The 22,940-nt window shown below is 38.9% G+C and overlaps 1 long non-coding RNA gene across 1 annotated transcript in view; it reads right to left on the bottom strand.

The window, feature by feature from the left end:
* The window catches only part of LOC137188966 (uncharacterized), a 66,660-nt gene extending 52,634 nt beyond the window's left edge, over nucleotides 1-14,026 (bottom strand). The window contains exon 1 of the long non-coding RNA XR_010929566.1: nucleotides 13,888-14,026. This is a non-coding gene — a long non-coding RNA (uncharacterized lncRNA). The remainder of the gene's footprint in view (nucleotides 1-13,887) is intronic.
* Nucleotides 14,027-22,940: the final 8,914 nt, after the last annotated feature.

The following is a 22,940-nucleotide window of genomic DNA, read 5'->3' as shown; positions in this document are numbered from 1 at the left end:
AGCCATGCAGAAACTCACACATACTGCCTAAATCACAACAGTGATACTCTACTAGAAAAGCTAAGGTGAATGAAACAACATCTAAATTGATTTTGAATTGTGGTTTTGATTTGAAAGCTTCAAGTAGCTTCCTTGATTGAAACAGAGAAGTCTTTCCACTGATGGGAGACTTGATAGGAAAACACTTATAATTTTCGGGAGAGTAAAATGAGCAGCATCCTGGCCGTGGAGGGCACAGAGGGACACATAAGAGATGATGAGGCCGGATAGATATGATGTTGCAAGTCCATGTAATGATTTATACATGAGCAGAAGCACTCAAATCCAGTGTGGCTTGTATTGAGGGCACATAAGGGGAGGTCAAGCTGGGTGTAATTTCTTAGTTTGCATGAATATTCTACCAATGGCATTTTGTAAAAGTTGAGAGTTTTATGACTGGAGTTTGGTGGGCCAGATAACAGGGCAGTGCAATCATCTTTCTTTTAAGACAAAATAAACAGTCAGAGCTCAGCCTCTGCCTTATTATTATTATACTTTTATTTATGAAAAACCCTGACAGAGACAGTCACTGACTGGAACAAACTGAGGTGATGGGATCAAGATATTCTAATATTTGTTTTATGTTTGAAAGCTACATAGAAGGTAACTGGAGAGGAGAAATTTGAGGCGATAAGGTTTATTTTGTGTAGATACACTAGAGGCTACTGTTTCTCAATTCAAGTATTGTTCCATGAGATTACAGCCATCAATTGATGTAGCAGTAGAGAGGATATTCATGGTCCCTAAAGGATGATTCTACTGACTGTGAGGACCCCAAGAGCTCTCCTCTCAGCCCTAAAGTCAAATTTTGGTCAAATGTTTGGCCTGAAGGGATGGCTCCAGGGATGACATTGTCAGTCAGTTGGTCCATCACTTTGGTCCAGACAAAAACATCTCAGCAACTGTTGTATGGATTGCCGTGATACATATGATCCCAGAGGATGAATCCTACTGACTTTGGTGATCCCAACTATTCATATTAACCAGCAGGTCAAACAAATAGGAAAATATAATACACATAATACACCTGCAAAACTAATGATGTTCCCATCATCCACAGCTGTACAGCTGCGTTTTGTACTAATTAGCTCATAACAGCATATAAGCATTGTCACAGTGAGCATGTTAGCATGCTGATATTAGCATTTAGCAAACCAGCTGTGCTTTAAGTTATACTATGCAGGATTTGTCGTTGGTGTCTGTAAACACAGCATTCAAAGTTGGCCCCTCCTTCCCGGCTCAACGAGCGCGAGAGAGAGAGAGAGAGAGCAGCAGTGGTCGAGTGAGCTAGAGAGTGAATGCAGAGAGCGAGTGGCACTGGTGAGAATAAAGCCATGAATCAGATAAATAAAACATTATTTTCTCATTGTTTCATTGTTACGTTCTAAAGCACAAATAAACACACCCACACCTTCACATACGTCCACATAACCCTGCAGGAAGGCCACATAGCCGGCTTTTGTGTGAATGCAAATCTCGATCCTCTCCTCTGTGCCCTCTCTGCTCTGCGTGTGTGTAGCTCAGCCTCAAGCAAACACACAGATCTGCAGCTCTTTATACATCCATGACACAGAGACAGAGAGCAGAGCAGAGCAGAGGAGAGATGTAACCTGGTTGCTACGCTACGAGTCCTGACCTCACACTGTTATTGGCTGGAGGCTACACACCCACTGCCCAAAGGGTGACACTCAGAAGCTTCCTGAACGCTTAAATAATAAGAAAATACAGGCAGAGGGCAGAGTCTCTGCAGATACATACACCGCCACACATTTCTAGCGGGTGACAAGTGATGATTAAGAGGGATTACTTTTGTACGAGTCTGTACATTGTTTTTCCTGCATAGTATACCTTTAAGTACAACCTCACACTACCACTAGCATGGCTCTGCTAGCAAGCAAATGTTAGCATCAGACACTAACACACTAAATGAAGACGGTGAACATGTCATACCTGTTGATATCAGCATGTTAGCGTTGTCATAGTGAACAGGTTAGCATGCTGACGGCAGCATTTAGCTAAATGCACTGAACTAAAGTATCTAAATCTGCAAACTACTATGAAAATTACTGATGAAATTCATTCCTTCTGGAGGATGAACCCTTTCCATTTTAGACTATGAGCCTTCCACCTAGAGACATCCTCTGGCCAAAATGTCAACTTTAGGTCAAGATCTCTCATAATTTGGATTGCCCTGAAATTTGCTCAGCGTAATTTCAGCACCTAAGACCTTTTCTTTGGCACCACTCTCAGAACAAAGTTTACCTTTTCAGCCTCTCTAATGGCAAGGGTCTAAGAATAGCGTGACTTTAAACTTTGAGTCATGTTCCTGGATGCTTTCTGGTCTCCAAATAAAAAGACTCAAATTCCACATCTAAAGAGAAACTTTGAATGTTGTTCAGTTGATAGATATTTTATCACACCTTCTGATTCCATCCCGTCTCCAGACCTTACATGACATTTTTGTGTACGCATACTGCATAAAAATACAGTACATGTGTCTTATTATGTGCCCATTAATGAAGTTTCATTTGGTTTGTGTTTTGTATTTCTAAATAGTAAACTAATGATAATTGCTAATTTAAACCCCCCACACAGAATCAAAAAGAGAGAGGGAATGAGTGAAGAGAGAAAAAAAAGTGAGTGATTACAGCTCACCACGCTATCAGCATGTTTGGGCAAAGAAATGCAGATTGCCCTACTTGTGTTCAGCAGACATCCACACCAGAGACAATTGGAAATAATTTAACTATGGAACTGCATTTAGCCCGGGGCGAGAGAAGAAAGGGGAGAAGTCCAATAAACAACACCTACCTTGGTTTATTAGCAGAATAATAGAGCTCAGTTTCAACCGGGAGATAAGGGCTAGAAGACATATGTTGCCACAGGGTGTGTGTGTGTGTGTGTGTGTGTGTGGGTGTCTGGGCTGTGCATAAGAGTGTTTGTGTGCAGCTAATTAGGATCTGTCATTCAGCAGGCTAGTCACCTGACTTTAACTTTAATTATAGTTCTATTCCAAGTCTTCACCCCTGTGTCATGCACGCACACACACTCACACACACACACATAGAGGTTGTTAATGCTTTGCTGCGAGGTGCATTTCTTGACATTACTTGCCTCAAGCTTGAGATGTTCTATAACCACTTAATGATGAATCCTAATCTAACCTTAGTTTCAACACAACTTGATCATCTAAACCCATCCAGCTACTGGGCTCTGCTTTATGCACCTGCCAAACCAGTTTACAGTTTGGAGAAAGCATGAAAGACATTCATCAAATATACATCTCGTTAACATATCGTTATCTAACAATGATGTGTTAGGCAACGGTGTGCTTTCAATTTTGTGGCCACAGTTTAGTGAAGGTCCTTTTGCTCAAAGCCAGGCCAGTTTGGTGTAGAAGAACTGGCCTGGCCTGCAGAGCCCTGACCTCAACCCCATCCAACACTGTAGGTGTTCATTTCACAAGAATACCTATAACCTAAAACCAAGAAATTAATTGTGAGCTGAAATATGATAAGTGGACACATTTTGTAAACAGCATATTATAACATTTGAACCTCATTTGTATCTCACTTTGGAGAAATGTGTCCTCCAAATTTATTAACGTAAATGTAAACTTGCAATAATTAATTTTTTGGCCACTTGGGGGCACTGGAAACAAGTTGTGAACAGTTACAAATCATCACCTTTTAAGTTAATAACTTGTTAGCAAACAGTTGTTCTTTCATTCATTTGGAGTCGTGTTTCTGTCCAACTGGTGAATGTAAGTCCAATATTCACTCTCTTTTAGCTCTGTTTTTGCTCTCTATCAACTCCTGAGGGAAATATCTGACTCTTTTAGCTGCTAAATGCTCCACTATGTTCACCAGCTAGTCTGGGTGGTATACAGAGCTTTCTCTCTGAAAAAAAGCTGCCTTCTGTGGCCGAAAATGACGCCACGAGAGCGCTGAGAGTGAACCAAAAAAGTAAAGTTGCAGCCAAGCGATGAGCTAAAACTCACTATAAAGCTCTGTAAAGCCGAGGTGAGCTGCAGAGTCACTGATAATCCTCTGTAGGTTCATCACTGTGAGCCACGCCGCTGACATTACACACTGTCATTTCACACAAATATTGTCATTAATTATTTATCATTTTAAGATTGAATTCAGGGAAATAATTCAGTAGCACATTTATTTAACTTTTTAGTTTAAGTTAATCATAACTTTTTAAAGCTAAATCTCAAATCTCAAGGCCTAAGACTTCAGGATTTGAGCTTTTCAACCCTACCAGAATAACTGATGTGTATATCATCATAAATACATGTCGTGACCGAGCACTGTTCTAACCTTCTTCCTTTCCAAAAACACCATATATGTCAAGCTTCATTTGGGGGGAAATATGTCTAAAATAATTCACATGACATCTACACACCCATTTGCATTTGATGTAGCCATAAAAATGTAGCATCTGCAGTTTGAAAATTCCCCTCAACATAATCATCACATCACTTTAATAAAACGTCAGAACAAGCAGACACTGAGTATCAACATGATGTGTGATTTACTAATGCTGTGTGAAAATTACAGTACAAATAATAATCACTGACAGGCTGACAGCAAACATCAGCTTCCAGATGTTTTGCCATATGTGTGTATATCTCATCGGTAGTATAGTACAAGAAAATGTGTTCGTAAAAATAGCCGTTCTATTCTACTGAAACATGGCCTCTTTTAAGAGAATCTTTCTACTGAAGGAGATAAAGGCTAATATGCTCAGATGGGAGATTCTCCCCTTATCAGTTGAAACTGTATAAATGAATGTTTTGCCCAGACTGCTTTTTCTATCTCAGTGTTTGCTGGTAGGAGTCCCTGTGGTGGCATTCAACACTCTTTACAAATTGATATCAAGATTCATATGGCAAAACAAAAAACCTAGAGTTAGACTCAAGACTTTGTTACTACCAAAGCAAAAAGGGGGGCTTAATTTGCCCAACATTAACTACTACTATTGGACACAGCTGAGCACCCTGATAGCATGGATAACAAATGATATGGAAACGGTTGGGTGAGTATAGAGTCATGCCCCAGTATTTCCCTGGAAGGCTTACCTTTCAAGTCAAGCAAATTAGAAGAAAATAAAACTAGATAATGAATGGATTAAATTCACAATGAAAACTTGGTTGGTTATTAGAAAACAACCAAACATTTTTAATTCTATATCCAGAGCATTAAATGTAACAGCTTCAGAAAATAGGCAGATGAAGGCCAGCTATTGTGGATCAGCTTTTGTGTGGTGAAAGTTTGAAATCATATGAACATCTTCAGTAAGAATTTGCTCTGTCAGGGATGGATTTTTTTTTTAGATTTCTTCAAGTGCAACACTACTTACAGACTCATAGAGATTGGGAGCAAATATGTAAACTACCATCTAATTAAGAAAAGATTTTCATGTTGACAATGTAGGAAGTGATTAAAAAAAGAAACTGATAGCCCACTTCTACAGATGGCTTCAAGATAACGTAACAGGAAACACTATGGAAACGAGACAGAAAAAAGACATGCCTTGATGGTCACAAGTAAACAAGCAGTCCTACCTGGAGGGAGTTTGAATGGAAAACTAGAATGAGAGCATTTAAGACAAATCAGACATATTTACTTGAGGTGTTGCTGCTGATTGCAAAGATGATGATTACAGTGTTATGGAGAAATATAAAGCAAGTGCACAGTATATTTGATGAAAGCATAAAGCCAAACCCCAACTAAGGATGTTTTCAACATTAAGAAGACACCTGTAATACTACAGCTACCAAGACTGATTAAGGGCACAACTTACAGTCTTATAACTGTCTATTTTGTCTAATCTTAGTGGAGGGGAGGAGCTGGTGCAGTCTATGTGTAATTGGAGCCATGTATACAGATGTGACTGTGATTGTATATACGTGCATGTATAGTAATTGTACAGTGACAAACTAAATGAGATTTCTTCTGACCCTCTCTTCTTTAAGCGCCAGAGTTTCCCAATGGGCGTATGAAGAGGTGTAGGGTTAAACATGTGGGTGACAGAATGAGGTTAATTGGGTGTCTATGTCTATGATGCCTCTATGAACAGAGCCCGAATAAGATAGGTCAATGTGATCTATGTATGATGTTTGTATGGGTTAGGGTTAAAAGGTAGAAAACAAAGCTTTACAAACTGTTAAAATGTTACAGCTGTAAAAATTCAGACAGATTTCCTGAGAGTGTGATCAATAATTGTAGATAGTAGTAGCGTCCATATTCCTTGGTCAGTATTAAATAATATATAAATACTATTTATGTTGTTTCTGAGAAATTCTGTTTTTTTTCCTGTCAGTTTGTAATGGAGTCTCAGTAGTTGTCATTATGGCGATGACGATCAGGGGCACAAATTTAGAGCTGCAGTAAATTTGGAACACTTCTTAGCTGCAAATAGGAACAAATAAATCCCTCACTATTGTTGCAGAACTGATCCAAAATTGACCCAGAATCCAGAAATGAAATTATTTAACTGCAGAGGGTTTTGTCAACCTATCATCTCCACCATTAGTGGATACATACAACTGAATTTTAAACTCTCTGATTGGATGTTTCTATCTGCAGTGCTCCTTTAGATTTGGACCTTTTATTGTTCCAGAACCAGTTTTTTTCTAACAAGATATTTACTGTGAGGGAAACTATTGTATGAATATGTAAAAATGCTTGTGTGAACTTGTGAAAGATTAAAACTGTCATAGAAACCATGTTTGTGTGTCTGAACAGTATGTTCCTGTGTAAAAGATAAACAAAGAACATCTGTTTATGCTGAAGCATATCCTGCTATGTCTGTATGAGTATAACCATGCATAGAGTCATCAAAACAACTCCTAGAGGTTGATGTGAAAGAGATGAAGGAGTATTCACCCCACTGGTAGGTGCTCACTCCTCTGCAGCAGCTTGTATGTCTGTATCGAGTGTGAGTGTAGCATGCTCTGAGCGTTAAAGAAAGTGTGACAATACTTTATTTAGTTGTTGTTTGTTTCTTCATTGAAGTGAAAGAGGTGAATTGTCACGACACTGCTCAACTTTTGTATTAATTATGCCCATCCAAACTTTGAAAATCCTTAAACTGACAGTCACCCAAAATGTTCTATGCAGAAAATGAGTGTGACATACTTCCAAAGTCCTGAACAACTTAAATAATTCACTACTGTATTAAAGTGAATACAAGAATCATCATTATTAGTAGTAGTAGTATTTGCTGGTCGTGAACTGTTCCATACCATAGTCTTTTTAGAAATTACAGTATCTAAAGGTACCAACAAGGAGCCTGGAAATACAACAGAGACTGAGAAACATCAGCACATCCAGATGTTTGCCCTTCAGCCTCAAAACCAGTTGTGAATCAGGAGGGAGCAACAGGACCTACATCTGTTTCTTCATCTCTCATTTCTGTTGATATCACAGCATGTTTAGTCTGTTAGGAGCAACAAGACACAAGAAATTGAAGTCATGGTCTTACTGTAGAAGATAGCTGACTTCTTCTTTGAGCCTCTGCATATATTAGTTTCCTTTCTCCACGTCTCCCTCTTCCTCCCTACCATTCTCCTGACATCCCATAATTTCCCTGTGGGCTGGTGGCTGAGCGTGGGAGTGGATAGGAGGGAGAGGACGTGAGAGACAGAGGAAAAGAGAGACAAGATGGGAGAAAGATGGAAAAAAAGTGAGATTTAGTAGGAAACATTGCTGATGTCATGCTGAGCATGCTCATTACACAGGTTTAGAGCTTTTTTGCCAGCCTTCTCTCTCTCTCCCTTTCATCCTGCTTGTTTTAGCTTGCTCTTTTCACTTCTGTTATATCTTCCATACACAGCATGTTGAGTGATGGTTCCAAAATGTTGTCAAAATCTATACAAGATACAGCAGATAGACACTGAATCTGACATTGACTGCTAAGGCTGAACAATATGCTGGAAATCTGAAGAAATATTTTACAATACCAATATTAAAACATGGCAACTGTAAGCAAAATCACATAAAATAATTAAATTAATGCTCAGTGCAATGAACTGTGTTTCACTATTATTTGTTACATTATCAAACGTTGTAATACATGTAAAAGAAAAATCTCAACTGCTGATACTGTGACAGACAATTGCTTAGAACCAGATTTAGACAAAGGAATTATCATATATATTAAGCTTTTTTGATGTTACAATTTCACAGAAAGTTAACATTTTTGTACTGTGGATCACATACATCTGCAAGTAGAATCATATATAAAGGTACACTATAAAGCTGCACAGAGCAGATGGAGCCATGCAGGAAGTCAGACATAGGAACAGCATAGAGCATCCAGTCAATTTTCAGAATAAAGCAGCCTGTGCCAGTGAGTGACAGAAGTTCATCTGCTCTGCACCCATCCAAAAATATTGATGATGGTGTTAGCTGTCAAATCTCATATATACATATTTGTCAGTTGTGTCTAAACAGAGATCAAGAGAGACGAGCACACACACACACACACACACACAAGCAGACAGACAGCGAGTGAGCGAGCGAGAGAGCGGTGGGGTGGCTATAGGCTAGCCTAAGACAATCAAATGTCAAATTGATGAGGTTATTACTTTGCCTGCAGCTTTGTTTCCCAATGCTGAGCACAGCCTGTAAATTTGTAACAAGAATAAGTTATGCTTTTGTGTGCCTAATGTCTTTGTCATTTGTTTTTATTGAATTAAATGCTAAAATCTTTTTTAGTTTGCTGTTAGCATAGTGGCGCTAGCATTAGCGCGTTAGCCCGCTAGCGTTAGCATGTTAGCCCGTTAGCTAGCTAGCGCTAGCTTGGCCTGTCCATTTGCACTGATTACAGGTGGACTGATTTGGTTATTAAAACTGTGTAATTTAAGTGAATATTTATTTTATTGAGTAAAGATAAGCTCTGCATGTGAATAGAAAAGAGCAGAGGAACAGAATCGCTTGTTAACGGCACAGATACATGTGCTTCTGGTGTGAACAGGTGGGCTCCTACTCACACCAGAACTGATGCACACACACAGGCGGTATTTCCTGCAGGGCTGTATTATACTGGATTGGATAGAATTATACAGGCGTTGTGTCCACATGCCATGTTTAAATCAGCCAAGTAGGAAGGAATTACCTCAAATTACCCCAATTTGCATCAGCGTTCAGTGCCCATTCAGTGTGAGCTTTCTGTATCAAGGCAGAGAGTAAGTGTGTGGTGGAAGGGCATATAGCACATCTGACATGCAGATATGTGTTTAACCGTAACCATGATCTTTCCCTGACCTTATTCATCGCAGGTGCCATGCACAGATATTGTAGACAGCAAGAATTTAAAAGAGGCTGGCATTGTCCAATATCAATGTTCTTGTCAGGTGAAAGGGGTTGATTTGAATTTCATATCCACAGAGCAAAGTAACAAGGACTGCTCCTCTATTATGTAGGTACCACTGGAACTACACAGAATTCATTCATTTGTGTGATTTAAACTGAACTTTGCCCATCATAGAACTCAATTTCCCAGAGTTGTCAGGTTTTTACACCTAGACCTGAACTCCACCCTATGGACCCTCCCCTTATCATCATTGGTCAATGTGACTCATGATTCAAAACCAGAGCTCCACCTCTGCTTTATTTCCTCCTCACTGCTGCTGCAGGAGCAGCTCTGCTGCTCAGCTCTCTGCTCTCTCGTGTCTTTCTCACAGCAGACACACACAGAACTCTTCTCTCTACAGCAGAAGATGCGAGAGCCTGCCTGTGCCAGCGGCTACTACATAAGTCTGCTGGCGGATTTTACAAGCACAGGAACCATGAAGCAGAGTTAACTCACCGTTAACTCTGTAAGTACTGAACAAAGGAGCGACCTGGGCCCTCCGGCCTGCACGGTTGGATCACTGACAGCCCAGCAAAGCCTGCACCATTCAGCCTCAGAGCCACAGCTCGTCTCAGCCTGACTCACCCACAGATCACCAGCTCAACAAAGCAGCACCTCACTCACTCAAAAGACAAGTAACAACTGGGCCTAGCCTAAATTAAATCTTACTACCCAATGTAATTATTAATTATTTCTGATAGCCAAATTTAATCTCAATGCCCTACATTAAAATGGTGCATGATCCCAACAATTATAATATATAGAATACACATATAATGTGAGAGTAAGCCAGATCATGAATGACAATCAGGGATGGAAATGGTGGCTCGTGAAGTTGCTCAACCTACCAGCCATAGTGGCTGACATGCTGTGATGTTCAGATATGTCAGACATATGAGACTGATTGGAGCTGGTAACTGATCATGGCCGATCAGCTGGAAACCAGCCATCCTCGATTGGTGGCCGTTCAGTTGGTACATCTCTGCAGACGACAGACACACAGACAGACTTTTACCACTTTGACTGTGTACACAAGATGGTCCTGAAATCAAATGCTTGCTCTGCAGATTCTATTATATTAGCTGAAACTTCAGCTGTCTTGACTGTAATCTCATGTTCATTCTGAAACAGTTTTTTCAGCCTGGTGAGTTGATCAGTGCAGAGTTATTTCACAGTTTAGTTTTTCATTACCATAAAGTAAAGAGGTGCATCTGTATTTGTATGAATTTATGCATAGAGAATAAAGGAAACTTTTTAATTAGCTTACAAAATATTTCTAAACGTGTATTCCACCAGCAGCGATCACAACACTAACCTTGAACTGAATAGTACTAGTACTGAACCTGAGATTCTAGGAAATGAAAAGCGTTTCTTCAAACTGATGAATGATGAATGAACGGGTGACACAAGACCATCGCTGAATGAAACTACTGAAATTAATAACATTATTCTGAGAAAATGTTACATTCTTCTAAGAAAGATCAATTTGAAAGTTCGGTTTCACTGCACTTTGATATAATTGTTGCGTTGTTAATCAAGAAGCCTTTTTAATCAGTAAAGCACATAATCTCCATAGAGGGTCAGCACAGTAAAAAATGAATGTTGTGTCACGTCATGTCATGCACAGCAGCTTAAATGTAATTACAATCAATGGAGGAATGTGGATTATTTTCACTGTTCTACACTGCTGGATACTCTTCACTTCAGGATTAGTCAGGCTTCTTTCTGCTCTGAACACAACCGTCATGTTCTTGTGAGAGAAAATTGAATAACAGGTTATCATTTGATGTGTCTATTCTAAACTTAGTTCTTTGCCATGTAAAATGAGACAGTTGAGTGTTTAACAGTTAGTTTATTCTGCTGTATTTTTGTCTGAGCCGGCGGTAAGACAACCCATGGTTATGCAGATTTCTATGTGTTAATCTGATAAGCCTTTAGAGGTTAGTGTTGTTTGTTCTTAATTTAATATGGTAGCAATGTTATTGTGTGATGCTACTCGGTGCATGCTTGTGTGCTGTCATTTATGGTTGTGAAGACAGATTGTTCCTTGGTTAGTTGAACTCTAGACTTTTGTTTCTATCTGAGGGTTGTTTAATAGCCTTGCAGGTTAGTGAACAGATGTTTCAAATTCTGCACAGTAGTTTTAGATTCGACATCATTTCATAACCTGATGATGCTCTCTTTGTGTGTTAATTGAGTGATCAAGCAATTTTCCACATTTTATGGTTACACTATGAGTGAGATCTGAACATTTCTTTTGTGTTTTGTTTATTGTGAATTGACTGTGAGCAGAGCATTTTATATGCTGTAAAACATGTTTGGAGGGAATCTTTAAAGACCTGGAATATGTGAAGACAAATTAGAACTCATCCATGCAGTCTGGGTAAATGCTTTTACTTTTCTTTTTTAGTTCCTCAGACTGTGAAGTCTGAGTCAGTATGGCTTCAACAATATGGAGTCAAAACCAAAATGAGTTCTTTACAAAACCAGATGCTAAATAGGCAAAAAAACAGTGCAGCATGTAATTTTTCAGGGATCAAAGATGATGATGAAAAGGCTTTAACTAATTTTACTGATCAGTAATTAGAAGTTAGTTTCTTCTATACAAATACAATCCATGCACACAAGCTAGAGAATTCTTTTTTAAGGTGGGCAAAAAGCCAACATTCAATCGCAGTCAAGACTCAGACTAAAGCCAAGTCAAACCCAGAAGTCACAGAAAAGTGGTCTTAAGGCCATAGTCAAGACTAAGAATGGTACTCAGGTACAGCCCTGACTATGTAATAAAATTCTCACTAACACCACTTGCCTCAGGATGATAAATCCACCACAGGAGCTCTCTCTCTCTCATATTGAGTGAATTCTTCAGACACAGGCAGAAGGAATGGGAAAACCCTGGCTGAGCTCAGTGTCGCAGCCTGTGGCTAATAAGAAGCACAGATGTGGCAACTGGGTGCAACAGTGACCGTGTCTTTGACTGTCCCTGAGCTGATGCACACTAATCCTGCTTCAGATGCAGTGGGCTGGAATGTGTAATGGTGGTGTCCTTGTGCATGTAATTGAGTGAGACACCTGCAGCCTGCACTGCCTGCTAACTAGGTGCCTCTTGTGACAGTTAGCCAAACAGCCATAATGTTCAGGTGTACGTCCCATCATGATGTTGCTCTGTCAAACTCCAAGATGTGAACACAATCATGGTCAATCACAGAAACCACCCAGACCGAATCTGACATGCAAATTGCCAGTTTAAGGCAAGAAAGACAGACATGGCAGATGACTGCCACAGTCACTTATTTCTCCTCTACAATACGATGTATTTTTTACCAGGTTGTATTTTTTATGTCTTACAGGAGAGGTCCTGGATAAGTACTGAAGAGACTATGAATATATAAAAGGTGCAGCTCAAAACAGTATTAGTTAGCCAGTAGCTCACTCACATCTATCTAACTACAAAGGAATAAATCTCTCTGTATGTCTGTGTGTATGTATGTATGTATGTCCTTCGTGTATCTCGACAACCGTTCATCTGATTGACTTCACACTTGGCAGGTGTATTGCTGAGGACCCAGGGAAGTGCAATATCGAATGTGAAGTTGTTTGGATGAGCGGTTCTTGAGAAATATATAAAAACACCCAGCAAACAATGTTTTTCTGCTGCTTCTTCTGCCTGTGGAGTCAACAAGAGGAAATACAGACAGCTCCACTCTGCCATTGCAACCCACATTGTGACTGAAGGTGGAATTATATTGTGGTGTTAATGACTTGAAAAAGTTTAAGAGACTTAAGCTCCACTATTGAATTGTGTACTGTGAGTGAAACTTGGCATGTATGTTCAAGACTTACTGCAGGATGTCTCAGACATGTTTTAAACGGGAACTGCAGTTCATCTAAATAAAAAGCAAGGAATCTCTGTCTGTATGTATGTATTGAGTTTGGTGCAATTTGGACATGCAACATGTTTAATATTAATAAACTTTGAATAGACAAGTGAACAGCGAGCTGCTCAGCACCATGTCTGAGTGCAGCGGGGGCTGTTCGATATAAACATGGTCACATCACAGTGGGGTGGGGCTTCTGGGCTCTGAGTGGCTAAGCAAAACAAAAGGCACGTGTCCCCCTCAGTTAAACTGCCTGAGAGAGAACTAGTGCACACAGGAGGAAAAAACAGAGGCAGAATCAACCAATGGAAGGCCATAAACTGCTTTTACGGTTCAACCTCAGTTAAGTCTCACTGGTGAAGTTTCTGTCTGGATTTAAACCATTTAATTATTAATTCCTTATTGTTTTCATTGATGTGTTTGTCAACTGATACATATATATGCAATTCTTGAGAAACATTAAGCAATCGGCCTGTTCTGAGCAGGCATGTTTTGAACAGGAACTGTAGAAACAAATTTAAACCTCCACACAAAAAAACCAAACTCTAAACCAATCTGAGCCACTGACCCGTAAGCAGCAGTAAATAAATAAAATCTGACTCACCAGTTTGCCTTGATGTGAGTTCTTCAAAATTTCCATCATTTCAAGCTGGCAAAATCCACAAAAAACTGAGCCTGCAAAACCTGAAAAATGAGCAAATGGTAGGGGTAAGTACTTTGCTCTAGAACAATCTTTAAAAACACAGCTGGGGCGGGGGGGGGGGGGGGGCAAGTTGCTGTCTTCTTCTTGTGTGTTTTTTCTTACACTAGTTATGTCATGTTTCTGCAAGGGTGACACCTACTGTTTGTTTTTTATGGTTTCCAGAAACTTATGTATTATGTACTCAACTTAGATATGTGAGTGAGTGTGTCATCCAAATGTGTTTTGAAAAGCTATGTGACTTTGTGTACACTCATCCAGTAAATTCTATTAGATCCTTCAGAATCTCCTCTATAAAAGATTGTACCAGACTATTTCATTGAACTGCATTTGGACAGTCAGCTTTCTCTGTGAAAGCCACAACTCAGTGGAATGTCCTACCTGATGATATAAAGAGCTGCAGTTCAATCAGTGCATTCAGAACCAGGTTGAAGAATCTGCTGAAGGCTGCTCAGCTCTGTGGCCAATCAGTCTGGATTTGATCTCATGGTCTTCTCAAATAATCTTGCTCTTGGTTTGAAATGCTTGCATTGTTGATTTCTGGTTGACATTGTGGGTGTATGTGATGTGCTGTTATGTGTGGCTTTGTATTTTGTGGAGTGTGTCCTATGTGTTTTTTGCTTTGTACTGTTTGTTATTGTGCTGTTATATGTTTTAATTGTAAGGAACTGCAGATGAAAATTAGCTTTAAAGCTAACTCTGGTGCAGTGCATCAAATGTTAACATTTATGTTTAAAACTGCACATTGTCCCAATAAATACAATAAAATCAATATAACATATCACATGGTCATACTCATTTCTTTTATTCAGATAAACAAGACTATAAGTCTATACCCCAGCATGCTGATAATGCTCATTACACACCAGAAACTCAAACAGGAGGATGGACGGAGAATGGGAAACTGACTGCTTTTCTTACATTCATACTGCTAATGGTGCTAAAATGTACACATTATCCTGAATATTGGGCCACATGAAAAGCCTTTTTGTTGCCTGAAGCTGAAGGTTTCTTTACAAGTTCAGGACAGGTTCAGCCTCACATTGCGAGAGTTGGCTTAGCTCATTATGTTTTAATCATAAACTGCACTTTGTCTCTCTTAAATGTACTACATCAGGACTAGGTGTAGCAGACTGCAAACTTTAGCATGTGATGACAGCATTTTGTCACGCTAGCTGTTATGCTTATTGTAGCTTATTCACTCTTAGCGTCTAAGTGCTACTGATTTATTTTCACGCCTGCCAACAACCTCATGTACATCACAATATTATGTAACTGAGAAAACTGTTGGTTGTTATTAACTCTAAGCACAGAATACCACATTAGCATGCTAATTTTGCATGTTAACATACACTCAGTTACAGTTACAATAAAACTTTTAGCTTTTACAGTTAGCATAGTGTAACCATACCATGTTAGCAGTAACCTAACATGAACTGAGTAAGTAAAAGTGAGAATTCTGACCTGTGTGCTAATTGAAGTGCTAACTGAAAACTCAATGTGTCACTAAAGCCATTAGCCTATAACTTTTGGGACCATGAATGTCTGTTGTCAGTTTCACTCTGGACTGAAGTGTAGACAGTGTGGCAACACAATCGAACAACTCTCACTGCTGTTGCTGCTGGTTCTGCTTTTCTCATTCTATCCTCGTCTACCAATCCAGTCTCCTCTCAGTTACTATGCTTGGTAATGGCGTCTCCTTCCTTGTACATCTTGTATCTCCTATATCTCTGTGAAATGTACCTGTTGGGTTCTGTACTGTTTAGCCCTGGGGGTTTATTGAGCTCCCCGCTGAATTTGGCACTGCGGCCCGGATTCACCAGGGAGCACCTCAGGAGCACAGCCTATTCCACCAAATACAAAGTGTATTATACGCTCTGACCTAAGTGTCTCTGACAGAACACAGTATGAACAACAGCCCAGATTATGTTGGAATTAGGTTCTCACCTCCACTGAAACACTGCAGGCACAGGAGGACAAAGCTGTATTTATTATTTATTGCATTATTACTGCATGGTGAAAGACAGACTCAGAAAAGAGGTTGTTCAGATTAACAATAACTTGTTTCATCTGTTTTAATGTATGGGAATATCAATATCTGAGATATAGAGAGCAACAGGGCGTCCTTGAAAGTCACCTGTAACAGGTGGAAGGTTAACAGATGTAAAACAGTAGATGCAATCAATTACAACATGCAGATCTACCTGCTGTAAAACAGAGTATGCCACAGGAATCCAATTGTTTCAGAGTTCATTAACGCTGTAAATCCTTTGGGTGTGCTGCAGTGAATTCTAAATGCACTGACTGTTAATTAATCTCGATTATAAGTGTTGTAGCAGTGAGTATGCTGCATTGCACGTCAGGTTGTAAAATTGATGTATAATAGATTGATACATTATTAATCATGTCCAATATCAAGTGTCAAGTGCCACTGAGAAATAGTTGATACACCATTTAATAGGCTTTTGTTGCATACTCAAAGTTGAAGAGAGTCTGGATTTGATACTTGACATGACTGCTTTGTTAAGTGTCAGCATGAAGAGGTTGTTGGCACCTTCTGTTGGAGCACAGCGGTGTCTCATTTCCAAGGTGGAGAAGCCTTGCTCCTCCACTTGAGATGAATCTTTTTCAATGGATCCTAAAACATTTTTTTTTTTTAAAAAATTCTGCTTGTAAGAGCACATCTAATTTTTACTTTTACAAAAACACTTCAAATGTACCTTGTATCCAAAGCCAGATTCTGTGGCTTGGTGGAGTATTTCTCCTGTTTGAATGAATTCCTTGTTTACAGGATAAGCCCCGAAATGATTCATGTCTTTTCCAGGAGGGCCCCTACAAGCAAGGACGCTTGTTTTTAACTATGAAAAAATCTAATGTTAATAATCCATAATAGGTTATCAATTTAATATGTAGCAGTAATTTATTCCAATCAGAAGTCTTAAAAACCCTGTTTCATGTGGATTTGTATTCAGTTTTGTGTTAAGATACTCAAAGATTCACAAAGGTTTTTGCATCATTTGCGAAAATGATTCTCACAAGGTGCGTCTCCTCATGCATATGCATTCACGGGAGGATAACACACATATGAGGAGACATGTTAACAGAGGTTGATTAGTATTAGTAGTATTCTGTTGGATTTACCAACATCACTCTTTTTGCAACAGTCAATTTTGCAGGAAAAATGATCCGCCTCGTAACGCAGATGGGATTTACATGAATCACAAGGAAGGTTGTAGTGGGCAAAATACATAGCAATGTAATAGTATAAGTATAATACAGGCTTATACAGTATCTGAAAACCAATTATTAGAAAGAAAAGTTGAGATTTTAATTAAAGAAATTAATGTCTGATTACTGTAATGCAAATGAATAGTGGACGGGGAGTTTTGGCTTGTGTTCATCAAACTCGAATATGAACTTGACCATCTGTTTAATTCCTCTAGGCTGCAACTAAACTTTTCATTCTTTGGTCAAGACATTTAAGCGTACACTTAAATGTATTTACGTCTGTATTATAATCCATATCAGCTCCATCTCCCTATTATATCCCTCCATCGTCTTCTCGTTTCCTATGAATGTGTTCATTGCTTCCTAACGTATTAATTATTAGATATATGCTAAACACTATAATATGACAATTTGACGAGAAATATTTTGTTTAACAGTTTATCTCATGTGGAGTTAAACTTCAGTAAATGTTTTGTTACCAAGATTACTACATTATTATTTATTTTCTGAGCTCAGTGACCTGGAGGTCAGTACCAGGTTCAGTCAGCTGATGTAATGAGCTGCTGTCTGTAAATCAGGCGCGGATTTATTCAGCGCCTGATTTATAGACTTTCATTTTCTTAGAAAATCTAGCCCTTCAATCAAAAAGAAAGACTTTCTGTCTAGAGTAGCCAATTAGCATAAATACAGTCATACAAGGTGAGATTTATCATCCAAGAGGCAAGGAATCTACTGGAGAATATAGAGCAGAAGGTAATGTAGCCACACAATAAATGTTACGTTTGTGCATAAACAGCATGCTACTCAGTTCTTCTAGTGCTCCTCTTCTCTTTATCTACACATAAAACAGATGACCAGTCAGCTTGATACAGCATACTATGTAGCTATTGAACATGTCCATCCACCACCCTGACCTCCACGTGCTTACGTTCTGTCAAACTACTACTTCCTGCATTTGAAACTGAATGTTGGAATTGGATGTATATCATGAGGTTCAAAATTGTTCAACATGGATGTGATTCCTGGGGATACTGGACTGTGTAAAGCAGACACATAAATCCATCTTGACCAATGCATGCATGATTAATTCCACCATTTTCAAAGTCAGCTACACCTACAGGGTGAGTACTTATGCAGCTTTCTGATAACAGGTACCAGTTATTGACTTATGTTATCATAGCATCTGTATCACCTTCTGCAGATGTTCAGCTGGTGAGGTGATAGGAGGTAGCGGAATACACATACAGTCTTTAATATTACTCCTAGTATGTAAGTACATTATCATTTTGAGATCTGATGTCACAAATTGGGATTTGTGACATCAGACATTATGTGACATTGACATGAAAATTGAATTTGAATAAATATTAGAATTAATTTAACTAACTGTATTTTCTATTCTTGCCTTTTTATCCTCATCTTTTTGTATTATGTGCCAATCTTGTGAACAATTCTCAAGTTTGAAATTACAATTTAAAGGGGCATTCCAGCTATTGTCCTTGTCAAAATCAGTTTACTAGTCATGGGGATTATTATTACTAGGCCTGTGAAAAGAGTTGTATAGTTGTATTTAGATGACAATAATATCTTCTATATCTCTGAAGGAGCTTTGTCAAATCTGAAATCAGAACCCTGATGATGTCATTAGGGTTATCTCAGCTTGGGTTACACATGTGTTAAGGAAACCATGCTTTATAAGTTGCAGTTTTGGTGTTCCAAAGACATAATTGGGTCTAATGAAAAGACGGCAGTGAGTTGCATTATGGGAAGTGTAGGATACAGTGTTTTCTCAGCTTGACCCATACTAGGGACTAAAAATCAGGGGATGTCAACTTTTGCTGAAACTAATTTCTTTTCCAATATGTCCCTCACAAGTCCTCCAGTTTTATACAAGTGCAATACTGAACTACTGGAATTCCTCTTAACAGTATCATTTTTGTATACGGTGCTAAAACAAGTCACAGAGGAGATAAACAGTTTCTCTACATTCTGCACTGATAGTATAACATTTACTTCCATTAGCTTAAGAAGAATAAATAATAGACCTTGAATTCAAAGACAAGTTTTTACTTGCAGTTCACTTGGTTGATGTGACCAGTAAAATAAAAACAGTATGGTTTGGTCAGTTAGATCTGACCTTTTGTTTTCTGCTATCTAATGAGGGATGAGCTATAGATGCAATTATGCTTTAGTTGGATGTTTCCCCTCAACAAAACTCACAATTTAGCTTGCACTTAAAAAGCAAGTACACTGTTAGGAAAGTCGAAAAAACAACATCTGGTCCTCCAGAGGGAAAGATGCAGATGTAGTGCTTCATTACTTCCCTTTTTCCTTCAGTGACCAACTGTTTGTTGTACTTTCTTTTTGCCTTTAGGGTAACTTTACTCTCCTCAGCTCCTGCTGGTGAGGTCGGGTCAGGTGAGGTCAGGCCAAGCGAGGCTGCTTCATGCTTTTCATTTTATTTATCAACCAGAGTGGAAATGATGAAATATGCAGAGAATGAACATTGCAGGGATGCAGAGAGGAGCACCAAACATTGTTATTGCAGTTCATTTGAAAATGACAGGGTATTTGGTTTAGATTATAGATATCCAACTTCAATAAACATCACTTTACCTGCTGTAATAGGTTGAATACAAGGTCCCCTAGAGAGATCTATGATTCTCTCCCCATCACTTTCAAAGGTTTGTTCACTGTGTACAGACATCAGTTGAACTCTTTTAAGTTGTTTCTCAGGTTAATAGAAAGCCTGTGAATTGCTAAACCCAATGGTTGATTAACAACAATGGTTGTTAATCATAGCTAGACATGGCAAGCCTGTCAAACTTTGGGTTTTTTCACATGCCATAATAGTGTGCATGGGGCTGTAGTATGACAGATATTCAGCATTTAAGGAGTTTGTAGGATCATGCCTTTCCAAAGACAAGAACACAAGAGCAAAAAAAAAGGGAATGGATTAAACGGTGTGTCTGTCTACTCTAATGTAAGCTGAAATCTCCGGCTAACTTGCTCACTAGCTATGGTAGTGACCAAGCATTATTTCCAGTGTCATAAATTGTTCCATTTTTGTTTGTTTTTTGAGGGGGGGTTAGCATCTCAGTCCTGCTCTTCATTAGATTTGGGGATTTGGATGATGGATGGCCCCTAGATAGCATTACATTAGCCAAACTCATTGGTTGGCCCTCATTGTTAAAGCCTTTTCTCATGTAAGATTAAAAGTGATCCCACCCCTTCTTCTTACAAAGCTTGGTGTACAGAACTTACTGCAAAACGTTCAACAAATTCAACAGTAAACATGTCAAAAGTCTGTGTGCGCACACACTACCACACAAGTGATTTTGCCTCATAGGTCGTGAATACAGGCTTGCATAAACTTGCAAAATGGAGTTTGCAGGCAGACACCGAAATGTTAAGCCTGCAAGTATGTATATGTAAGCTGCCAGCACAGAATTTACAGTTACAAACATAAGTGTACAAGTTTACAAAACTAAAGTAACAGATACAAAACCCTGTTTTCAAGCACACCTTTTTGAATGATATAATATTCCACAGAGGGGGTGGGGCTTAGTGCACAGTAAATTAAAGAGAGTGCTCAGATGCTGGTGGTCGGCTGACTATCAATCAGCAGTGTGGGCGTGCTGATTGGCAGAGATGAAGACTGTGGAAGAACACTGTGACCCAGACGGCGTTTGGCATGATTCCAGCGGTCACAAGGTGAGGAAATTCTCAAGTAGAACTTAAAGAACAGACAGAGAGACAAGAGTGTATGAAAGAGAAACGACAGAAGAATGAGGAGAGTGGGTGGAGGTGGGGGACAGCCAGACACAAAGCATAAATGACAGGTGGCTTGGCCTTGTAAATGTACTGATCTAGACTGTAATACCAGTCAATAGTGAGCCTGAGTTGTTCCAGCTACATTTCACTTTCATTTCATATGAATGGTACATTGATGAGCACAGTATCTGGCTTCTATCTAAATATTGCTTTTGGCCATAATCCTGGCAGTCATCTTCTTTTGTATTTCAGGCTTTTGACAGTAAAAAATGCAAAGACGGCAACGCATTAATCCAAAGGAAGATGCTAAACAAAGTGAGACTTGACATCAAATATATCAATGCCTTCAAAGGCAAGTTCAATCTTCTGATTGTTTAATCATTGTCAAACTTTGAATATGTCACCTTTCCCCTTGTCACTTTGTTATTTGTGTACTGTAGGAACTAGGTCATGACATCTTCACCCCTGCTCTATTCGAGAGAGGAGACTTTCTTTGGGAATATAGAGGTGAACTAATGAACGAGGAAGAATGTGAGAGGAGACAGAGCATTTACTTCGACTGCCTCAAGGTGTTCATGTTTGAGTTCCATTTTAATGGAAAACTGTGGTGGTGAGTATCATATGTTGAAGCTTAATCTTACTAGAATTAAATGACATGTTGCTTTTAGTGTGCTGAACATACGGACACTTTTGATAGAAGGCCCTTAAGTCAGGCTAATTTATACTCAAATCAATACAATGATTTGAAATGAATTATTACTTGTGTTTTTGTGGTGTTGATGCAGCAAAGTAGGATGGGTCACTTGGAAGACATGTAAATAATGACCATATAAACCCTAATGGCAAGATGAAGTACTTCACTGTGCAAAGGAGGCCCATCTGTGTTTGTTTGCAATACAAGACTTAAATCCAGTAGAGGAGATCATCTTAATGTAATATGATTATATATTAACATAAAATAATAATGGTTTCAGACTGGCCATGGAGATGCAATGTGGTCATAACTTTACTTGATTGTTCTCATAAAGACAATATTCTAACTATAGAAAATTTCACACACATAAATATTGTATATTGTCCATCTAGCTTTGGTGTGACAGTTATTCACATTGTTAATTGATATAGTGGAGAAAGATTTACACTGACACATGTCAAAGATACTGATTAAATTATTTGTACTTGAGCTCATTGGTCTGATGTTTGTTGTTGAACTTGTATTAGAAAGCTGCAGGAAAGTCTTGGGAGGGGCAACATGGACAACCCAACCGGTCAAAGCCGATGGCCGCCCACCTAGAGCCTGGTTCTGCTCGAGGTTTCTTCCCATTAAAGGGGAGTTTTTCCTTGCTGCTGTCGCCATGTGCTTGCTCATGAGGGAATGTTGGGTCTCTGTAAAATAAAGAGTACAGTCTAGACCTGCTCTATTTGAAAAGTGCCCTCAGATAACTCTGTTATTTGGTGTTATATATATAGAATTGACTTGACTTGAGGGACCATCCACATTACAGCCCTCTGGCAGAACTCAAAAGATATCTTAAAGTCCATGGTGGAAATAGATGCCTGCAGGTGCATCAACTGGTCTATTCAAAAGTTTTGACAAGGTAAGTGAAATGTGTTGATTAATGATTTATATTAAAGATGTGAAGCTATCTATAAATAATAAGTGTCAGCATATTAAACATTTAACTTCTAAAATGTAATCTTGTATGTTAAATATTTTGATGTTCCTGATGTGAATAATTACACCATATCGACAACTGACGGTTCTTTAGTCACAGCTGATGGATGAGGACTCACTGGTAATAAGTGGAATGCAAGATAACATCTTTAAAAAAAAAAAATTGTAGCAAATCTAAGAACTGAAGGCACAAAGTCACTCAACAAAAAAAGCTTGTTACCATCTCAGCAAGTTGGTAGGAAATAGATTACCAATGAAGACATCAAATGCGGAATTTATC

This window comes from Thunnus thynnus, chromosome 9, assembly GCF_963924715.1.
Source record: "Thunnus thynnus chromosome 9, fThuThy2.1, whole genome shotgun sequence".
Lineage (NCBI taxonomy): Eukaryota > Metazoa > Chordata > Actinopteri > Scombriformes > Scombridae > Thunnus > Thunnus thynnus.
Note: the sequence above shows the minus strand (reverse complement) of the source record. Positions and strands in the feature narration are given on the sequence as shown.